This window comes from Tyto alba, unplaced genomic scaffold (assembly GCF_018691265.1).
Source record: "Tyto alba isolate M040663 unplaced genomic scaffold, T.alba_DEE_v4.0 Super-Scaffold_38, whole genome shotgun sequence".
Taxonomy (NCBI): Eukaryota; Metazoa; Chordata; class Aves; order Strigiformes; family Tytonidae; genus Tyto; species Tyto alba.
In genome coordinates, this window is record NW_024881313.1 from 5,466,970 (window position 1) to 5,475,550 (window position 8,581).

The 8,581-nt window shown below is 43.9% G+C and overlaps 1 long non-coding RNA gene across 4 annotated transcripts; it reads left to right on the forward strand.

The window, feature by feature from the left end:
• The first annotated feature begins 212 nt into the window (after positions 1 to 212).
• LOC116961264 lies at positions 213 to 8,203 on the forward strand. 4 transcript variants are annotated; one of them, XR_004406916.2, is made up of 4 exons: positions 213 to 766; positions 969 to 1,046; positions 1,604 to 2,454; positions 2,583 to 8,203. It is a non-coding gene; the product is annotated as an uncharacterized LOC116961264 (long non-coding RNA). The 4 variants fall into 4 exon arrangements; XR_004406914.2 differs by having other exon boundaries at positions 213 to 1,046; XR_004406915.2 differs by having other exon boundaries at positions 969 to 2,454.
• Positions 8,204 to 8,581: the final 378 nt, after the last annotated feature.

Consider the following 8,581-nt stretch of genomic DNA (forward strand, 5'->3'; position numbering starts at 1 on the left):
GGGGCTGTCAGCGGGGAGCCGGCGGCTCCCGCCGCTTTCCAGCGGGCAGCGCGCCGCTCGGCCGCGACTTGGCTGGCGCAGGGCGGCCCGTTAGCTCCGGGGGGAGGAGGTTGGAGGGGGGGGGGGGGGGGGCGGTGTTTGTTCTGGCTTTTTATTAACAAAAAAAAAAAAAAAAAAAACCAACCAAACCAAAACCCAACAAACCCAAACAACTCTTCACCTCCTTCCCCCCCCCCCCCCCGCCCCGGCCTTCCGCCGAGCCGCGGGGGAGGAGGGGGCTCCCTTCCCCACCTCTAACCGTGTGCGCCTTCCCTTCCCAGGCAGGGAAACTTGCGCTGGCAGGCGGCCCCGGTGCCGGTACCGGAGGAGGACTGGAGCCTCCGGAAGCAAAGTTCTGTGACACTCCGACTCTGGGTACGATAGCAGTCAGTGCACTACAGAACTTTGTCTCCGGCGGCGGCGGCGGCCCCGGGAGCCTCAGGTGGACACGTCACTGCGGTGCCGAGCACCCAGACCTTTGGGTGCTGAGCACCCAGACCTGCGCTGCACCCTTGGAATAAAGTCTTTGCTGGCGTGGCCTCCCGCTCTCAAGTTTTGTTGGGTTTTCTTTCTTTTTCTTTTTTTTTTTTTTTCCTTCTTCTTTTCCAGGGTAAAAAATAGCCCAGCATCTGGGTATCCGAGAGTTATTTCAGTGCAGTCAAGCCGGCGTGGCTGTCGGCATAAATGTGAAACTAACTGGTGCGTGGTGCAGCTGAATCGGTGGTGGGTATGTGAACATGCTTGACACTACTCCTAATTGTGCTTTGTTTCAGATGTGTAACAGAATAGTAGTGTAACTAGGGTTCGATAAAACACTGCGCTCTTAGCAAAAACCTGTGCTAGAGAGTCCTGTTGTAACACAGTGCGGTAGGTGTGCTAATTCAATGTTTAGGCCTTGCCTTGTGGCACTGAACTGTTTTCTTCTTTAGGAACCCCAAGCCCCCAAACTTCGGTTGAGTAATAGCTACAACCTAAATTCAAACCTCTGCATCTTCAAAAACCACAAGGTTTGTTGTGAGTACTGCAAGGCTTCATCTTCACTAATGCAGAGGGGGGAGGCTTTGGAAGGATAAATGATACCTGTATTTATTAGTGCAGTTGCAAGGTTTTATAATATAACCTTATTTGACACCTGCACCATAATCAACATGGACAATGCCTTTAAGGGCTGAGAAAGGAAGGGCCAAACTCCTTTTTTAAGTTGGAATCTGGCAACACTACAATAACTGGCCCAGCTCTGTTCAGAGTTTTTGTGGAGTTTCTTGATGTGTAAACTAAGGTGCGGAGCTCTTGTGAGGTGGACATAATCAGCTGATCAGCTTTCATAATGAGAGTAATAGGGAAAACAGGCATGGCTAGAGGTCAGGTGGAATAAGGCATGGCAACTTATTTCAAATTTAAAACCAGGATGTGCTGTAGAGTTTGTTAGCAAGTAAGGCTTTCACGGAAGCTGCATTTCGTGGCAGATAATGCTGCTTTTATATTTATAGATATACACATAAATGTGTGTGTGTGTGTATACACGTATATGTTAGAGGTCTCATATTCTGTTTGCTTTTTGTAGCTAATGATCCCTTTTGGGCTCACTAGAAACCAAAATCAACTTTTCCTTTCTGCCGGTCTGAACATGGAAGGTACAGCAAGATTATACAGTTCGTGGAATTGGGCTGGAAACTGAAATGCTATTCTAAGTACATGCTTTTTAGCTCAAACCGTTTAATCAAAGGGTAGGTAAAGTGAGGAGCACTTACTGTATGGCAGCCCATGTGACCAGCTAGGGCTATATTTGGATGCTGGAGGTTTAAGGAATCCTTTTTGCTAACCATTTTTGGCCAATTGCCTGCTGCTTTATGTTGTGCAGTGTGACGTGTGCTAAAAAGGACTTGGAAGTCTGGTGTCTGCAACTATTTAATCAGTGCAATTATAGGGAAACACCTTGTACCGTCAGGGCTGAAGTCCCACTATATTTAATTTAGGGGTGGTTCCTGCCTAGCAGGATATGTAATGCAAATTGCAGTTTCCAATTTTTGTACTAAATAGCCTTTTGGGGGGGGGGGGGGGGGGCGGTGGCCAGTAGATCTTATAAAGGCTTCTTAGATACTCAGATTTGGTGGTTAAAACTTTATACAGATCCTTATGGTTCTGGAAACCCACAGACTGGAACATACGCTTACTCTTTCAGGATAAATGTAATGTGTCTGGATCTTAGCTTATTTCAGTATAAATTCAGCCCAGAATGGGAGGGGGGCAGGATCTTGAAGTCTCTTGCACTGGGCTAGATGTGGTGGCCAATCGCAAACCTGAGTCCAACTGTGTTAGGAATGAAGAATTTGTCCACTTTCTCCCAGCGTGTTTCAGCCGGAGCCAATTTTCTGCCTGCTTTTAGTTCCCCGGTGGTCAAGCTGTGAAGGCAAGGTGAGTAAAGCTTGGCCTTCTGGTAGCCCTCGCTTGTCCTTGCCACGTGTCTGCAGCATGTTGTACCTCCTGTCCTACAAGTAATACTTGAATAGTGACCTCTTGGTGACACTTCTGCTTTGATACAGGAAATCAAGTGGCCCTCAGGTGGGACTAGAAAAGAGCTCAGTGCTTCCGTTTCTGTGCTTTACTCTTCAACTGAAATGTATGCGATCTGATAGTCCACCGGTGTTTGAACTTTCTCGCTCGATTGCAGTGTAAGACTTTGGAAAGCAAGCTGGAGGTGTGTAGCAGTGCTTGGGACCTTGGATGGAAGATGAAGAGCTTTGACTAATCTTTCAAGTGTAGTCTTTTATTAAGATGATGCAGGAATTGGAAATTGAGAAAGAATAGGTGATGCTATTTAAAATAAAGTCTGAATGCCAAACTATAACGGCATTGATAGAACTTTTGTATGATTTCTTGGCATCTTTTGCTTCTCTGTTAAGCAGGACATCGCTGGAGATGTACTCTATGCTGCAGCTTTATTTTTTTGGTGCTTTTTGACGCTTTAGAGTGCCTGTTCCAATTACGGTCCTTTCCGCGTTGGAAGAGTGGCAAATGAGCATGCTGAGTAAATTACACGACTTGCCAGAATAGTACAGGTCTGTTATTTGGAGGGGCAGAGACAAAGGAAGTTATACCCACCTATTTATTGTTCAGCAAGCTGGAGAACAGGCAAGGAGTTTGCTGCCAAGTACTGCGAAGGTTGAGGCTGAATGCATCTGAGCGTGGCCTAGAGTCCCTGCGTGTATTGATCCAGCTTGAACTGTGTACGTAGGTGCAGAAGTTTGAATTCAGAATTCAAAAAGAGGCATTTTGGAAGAGTTAAAAGCTGCTATGTCATGTATTTTGTCTTTTCCAGGCCAGGGTATCCTTACAATCGTAAGATTTAGTTATGTCTTACACTGCTGAGAGTGACGATGAGGCAACCGCTTTAGTTTGCTTTGTGATGGGAGAATAAAGAGCACAGGGAATGTAGAGTAAAGGCACGCTGCACAGCTTGTAGCTGGTTAGTCTCAGGATGACACTGGACCTGATAGAGTTGAGGAATGTGCTTACTTTAGCTTCCAGAGATCTGATTTTGAGGTAGTGAAGTTTTAAGTAAAAATCTAACTCTTGTACCCGTAATCTAAAAATGCTGTCAAAAGATGAAAAGAACACGCTTTTCATGTGTGTTTTCAAAGAGCTAGCTTGTACTGTTTTACTAGACACAGACTTGCTGACTTCTAGCAACTGTATGATAAACAATTTATAAATAGACCATAGAGTCCAATGAAATACAAATAGAGTATTGGAAGTCATGAGCTGACTCCAAAAAATGCTGGGACATTTATATTTATCTGCTGCCTGGGCAGCTATGTTCAAGAAACTTTACAGGATCCACGTAGATTGAAGTTCCCTAAAAGCCCGCCCAGAGCAGCACGTTCTGGAGTCTTGTTTGTTGGGATTCTGGTGGCAGTGATGGTCTTCCCTCTAAGTCTTGGGACAACAGGGCAGAAACATTTTGCGGGATATCTGAGGTACCAACACGAGGCTCCGTGTGCCTGTCAGCTGCAGAATGGGAAGTAGACTTGGAGCAGTTGAGGCAGGTCAGTGGCACTGTGTGGTAAAGGATTTGCCTCGTATTTGGAGCTGGAGGAGGCAAACCTGCCTCTGGTAGAAGCAGGGGATTGAGCTAAGAGCGAGTGGAAACTGGAATTGCTAAGCAATCCCAAAATTTATTTTCTATTTTATTCTGGGAGGGAAGTGGAAGTTACAAAAACTTCGCAAATGCCATTGAAATAAGGCCATTTTCTTGCCTGGTGTAACAGACAGGCTAGGAACTCGACCGCATGTTGGTTGTGCTTACTGTACTCTAGAAATAACCTTTGCTATGACTAGGTTTTATTTTTTGAAATACTGGTGCTAGTGCTGTTGAAAATAGCTTGGTGCAGTTGAACCTGTATTTAAGATATTAGAGGTAGTGTGCTGAAACCTCATCCTAATTAACTGCAGAACAAGGGAGCTGAAACTTGGCTTCATATAGCCAACACAAAAGTAATTACTTGCTGAATTTATATATAAACTTTCTGAAATGAGCATACAGAGTCCTGAACTCTAATGCCGGGGGTTTTTTTCATAGGCTATTGATGAATGATTACCACTTTGTTTTGAGTTCAGCTGGGCTGTGAGGCAATACTGTCTTTTTGTATAATGGCAGCTTTTATCCTATCTGATGGTTCTTGCCTCTTCAGTTTTGGAATCTACATACTTGCACCAACGCTTGGTCTCTTGCAGAGCTCCTGTGAATGTTCTTCAGCTGTAGTAAAATGATGCATTGCTGCTTTTAATAAAAGTAAGTCTCAATACTGGATGCTGATCCGCTCATGCAGTAAAATCCCCAATGTGTTCTGTAGTAACTTGCAGGAGCACTGGTGGGAACATCATTAACCGTATGAGAGACTCAAACTAATGAGTGGCAGTGTATTTAAGTTGTGTGAGTAGTCTTACATAGGCAAGCCAGAGCTGTTTAACACTGCATTTTGGCAGCTGGGTGCCTTTGGACCTGTCTGATGTGTAGGCAGTAAGCTCGGTTGGAGTGAGAGCTATCGCTTTTGCCATACTGACTCCCAGCTCCTGTTAGCGTGTCCAAAACTTCGACTGACTATAACAGTTCCCTCGGCTGCCACTTCCTTGGAAGGGGTGGAGAAAGGATGGTCTCAGTTTGAGGAAATGTATGGAGATACAGCAATCAGCTCTTATCCTTTAGTTTCTTTGTTCATGAACTGAAACACAGGAGGCTCTGCCTGAACATTGGGAAACGCACAGTCTGGGAGCGACTGAGCACTGGCGTGGGTTGCCCAGAGAGGTTGTGGAGTCTTTGTCCTTTGAGATACTCAAAAACTGTCTGGATGGGCCGCTGGCTCTAGGTGGCCTTTCTTGAGCAGGATGGTTGGACCAGAGGACCTCCAGAGATCCCTTGCAAGCACAATGATTGTGTGATTCATTTCCTAACTTTATAACCAGAAAATGATTTTTTTACCTTTCCTGCTGTCATTTCCTCATCCCATAGTTTCTTCCATTGCTGCTTATTGTCACATGAATAATCCTTTCATTTATAAAGCAGAGGAGAAGGGCTACAGAAGCTCAATATTACTCTGAATAAATGTAATGTAAAGCACATAGTGATCAGCTTTGATTCAAGTGAGTTAATTAGCTTGAGCTGAGGCTTGAGCATATAAAACAAAAGTTGAATCTCATCAGGAGAGATACGTTCTTCCTTTAACCTTCATAAGTAGTGAAGTACAGGAATAAATGTGTGTTTAATGCAGAAGAATTATCACTTTCCCAGGTGACCGGTAATCTCTTAAAGTCGTGGATTTTGCTCTTCAGTCATGGCTGGGCCTGAGAGAGGAAGCAACTGAACCTCAGATTTCTTTTGCATAAGGCTTTCCCAGTGCAGTGATGTTAATAAAGTGGCAAAATATTCCTAGCATCATTTCAGCTCTTAACCAAACCGCACCAGTGCCAGTGAGACTTGTCCCTTGCCCCTTCACCAGGGGAAATCGGCTGTGCTGAGGTGGGGGAGGTCGCGGCAGCGGGTGGCAAATCGCACCTCCCGGGTACGAGAGAAAGACCTTGCCGGGGTAGAAGTGTTGATAAGGTGAGGGTTTGCTGCAGTTGAAGACAAAAGGAGCTGTTGGTGTTTTCCCCTCGCCGTGTTGTGTCAGGTAGGCACGAAGGCTTCAAATCAGGATAAGGAAGATCTGGTTGGCTGCAGTGACTCCTCCTCAAGGTTGCTCACGTTTAGTCTTCAGGGAGTCCCATCATTGTATCCCCCCACATAACCACTGAGGCAAGAAGCTGATAGTGTAGAGCAAACCTTGGAGAAAAGGTGTAGCTCTTTAAAGGTAAACTCTTGTATTCCTTGCCTTGAAGAGCAAATATAGTGGAGAATCTTTGCTTTGCTGCTGCTGTGGAACTACTGTGCTGTCCTGCAGGTATGGCCTGAGGGACTGGGAGGAAGGGGCAGATGTAGATACTGCTGGGGAGTGGAAAAAGCAGAGGGTGGTGGGTAAAAGAGGCCACACGAGTTGCCAGAGGAGCAAGACTTGGGGTCTGCTGTGAACGTTGATGTCCATGTGATCACTATTTGGTAAGCACTTTCTGAGATGTTAAACTGCTGGAATGTACATTGACCAAACTAATTTGGGAACCTTATGTATAATTACACTGTGTGAAAGGAGCCTGCGCCTTTTGAGATAACTTTAGTAAGTACCTGAAACATAATGTTCATGAAATACTATAGTTACATAACACAGCCTTTTAATTTATGCTGTGCATTAATTTGAAAATAAAAGTGAATTTCAAATTCTGGATTCTTACAGCTTTTATCATACTATATAAATCCATTATTTCAAATAGGGTTAACTAGGCTAAACCAATGAGGACCTGCAGTACCAAACCAGTTGTTGGCAAACAAAAGATAATTAACCATCATTAGAGAGAAAAAGGTGATTCTGCAGAGCACTGACAAGAAAGCAGAGCTATGCTTAATCCTTGCACAGTACACAATCAATACCAATAAAGTCCTAAAGAAGGAAGGAAGCCTCACAAGTCTTGCCGGGTAAGAGTTTCAGACAACAGCATCGTAAGTGACTGAGGAAACGCATGGATGATGGCAACTTTGATTTCCAACTTGACGTGTTCTCAGCCAGCCAAATGCGAGCTGGAACTCAAAAGCAGGGAATAGTGCATGGAGACAATGCTCCGTCGTCAAGGATTGCTGCCCTCACTCCGGATCATTCCTGGAAGAGAGGAGAAAGCAGGCTCAAACCTGCAGGAGGGTACTTCTCTCATTAAATGCTTTTTCAGAAATATTTTAAAATAACCTGTTCAACCTATGCTCAGCTGTAGGTTTATGTACACGCCGGTCTGTTAAAATACTAATTTTGTAGTTTATTAAGCACAGTGCTTTCCATGTGGGTTTGATTAAGCAGCAAGAATAAAAATACAATGAAAATTGAATCCTGTCTTTAAAAGATTTCAGTATTCAAATTGTGTGTTCTTGGCTTAATGTTAAGAATCCGGTTCTGGATTACATTGTTGTTCAGTATGGTTCACTTGTCCAAACCATGTTGTTTAAATTTTGGTGTTAAATTTAGTTAGAATTTGGATCAAGCAACTAAATGGGAAGATGTAAAGGCAAGCCTTAGCAGTTGCATGTAAATGAAGCAAAGGCATGGGCAGTGTAGCTCAGAGCCTGGGCTCAGCAATTTATTGCTGAGATACTCCCATCAGCATTATATGGACCACTCTCCCTGTACAGGCAGCAGCACGGAGGCTGGTGAAAGCAGGAAAAGCTTGTTCTGCAGGCCCATACTGATCTTGGTCTCGATGCTTTGAAATCTTTGTTCCTAAATCATGTTAAATCAGCAGCTTATTTTTAGAGGAATGTTAAAATGCTAAGCTTTATATAACCACATTAAGCTCACTTCTGATGTATGAAGGCAAACGTACTGGTGACAGTCACTGTTTCAGTGTATAGGACAATAAGCAGTAGAGGCATGCTAGCTATGTGAAGCTTTCAACAAAATGTTGTCACTTAGTCACATTCAAAATTACTGAATGTGAAAAGAATCAAATACTTCGGACTACAAATGGGTTGTATAGTCTCCAGACTAAAATTATTTCACTGCACCAAGAATAAAAAGCATTTATGAGAGGAGTTGCTGTTGGATCATACTTTGGCAAGTTGATGCTATTTATTCTGCTTCAGAAACTGTTTTTTCTGGGGAGGGAAAAAAAGTCAAATGATATATGATTATCTAAATATATGCACATAAACGCGCATTTATATATGTAAGTAAAAAGTATGGCTTTAGATTTTGATGTTCATGAAGTTTTTTCCAAGTGCGTGGTATACAGAAAAGATCTTTTGAACACGGGTTTTTTCATACTCAAAAACTAATTCACTGCTGATGTATGGTTTTAAGTCAGATTTGGTTACAGCACATGTCACAATGGAGTGGTTGCATGCAGGGGAGAAGGGATACCTGTGTGTAGCGCTGGGCAGAGGATGGCAGCGCTGCCAGGTTGGGAAATT